Raw genomic sequence first — 632 nt, 5'->3', positions numbered from 1 at the left:
GTTTTGACCTAGTCCTTAGAGCATCTTCCCATTGAACAATTCCTATTTGAGTCAAGCACCAGAACTGGACAGCTGCCTCTCTCAGATGCCTGTCCAATAGTGGTAGCCCAGAGAGTTTAAGTGCCACCCCTCATCCGAGGCTAAACTTCAGAAACACTTTCCATTTCAAGGCTGTGCTTTCGAAGGGACCCACAGGCATGTGGCACCAGGCAGAGCACAGTCCGAGGCTGGCGAGGGACGCTGTGCCGTTCGTTTAGTCACCCACATACTCTCTAGAGCAAGGTACAAAATTGCATTTACACGCCTCTCTTGCTTTTCTTTCACAATGAACGATCCCTCCAGTCTCCCCAGAGATGGAGGGAAGAGAGCTGCATCAGTACAAAGGCAAAGGGTTTTTTTGTTTTGGTCAAAATATGTTGCCTTTTAAATTCCCTCCCCCCCACCCTTTTCTGGAAAAAACGTTACTTCTTAATTAGCGGCTGCATTTAGAAGCAGCGTTTGCTGGACGGAAGCCACGGCGACGTGGCCTCCGCGTGCTCGTTTGGAGTGGTGCTGTGCAGCTCTCGCTACGGTGGATACGGAATGAGGGCTGGGTCTCATCAGGAGGCATCTGTAGGATTCTGACCCTTCAT

Source organism: Echinops telfairi, unplaced genomic scaffold, assembly GCF_000313985.2.
Source record: "Echinops telfairi isolate 266 unplaced genomic scaffold, ASM31398v2 ScPeMD7_7463;HRSCAF=8501, whole genome shotgun sequence".
Classification (NCBI taxonomy): domain Eukaryota; kingdom Metazoa; phylum Chordata; class Mammalia; order Afrosoricida; family Tenrecidae; genus Echinops; species Echinops telfairi.
The sequence above is the reverse complement of the archived record's forward strand: the minus strand, read 5'-3'. Positions refer to the sequence as shown.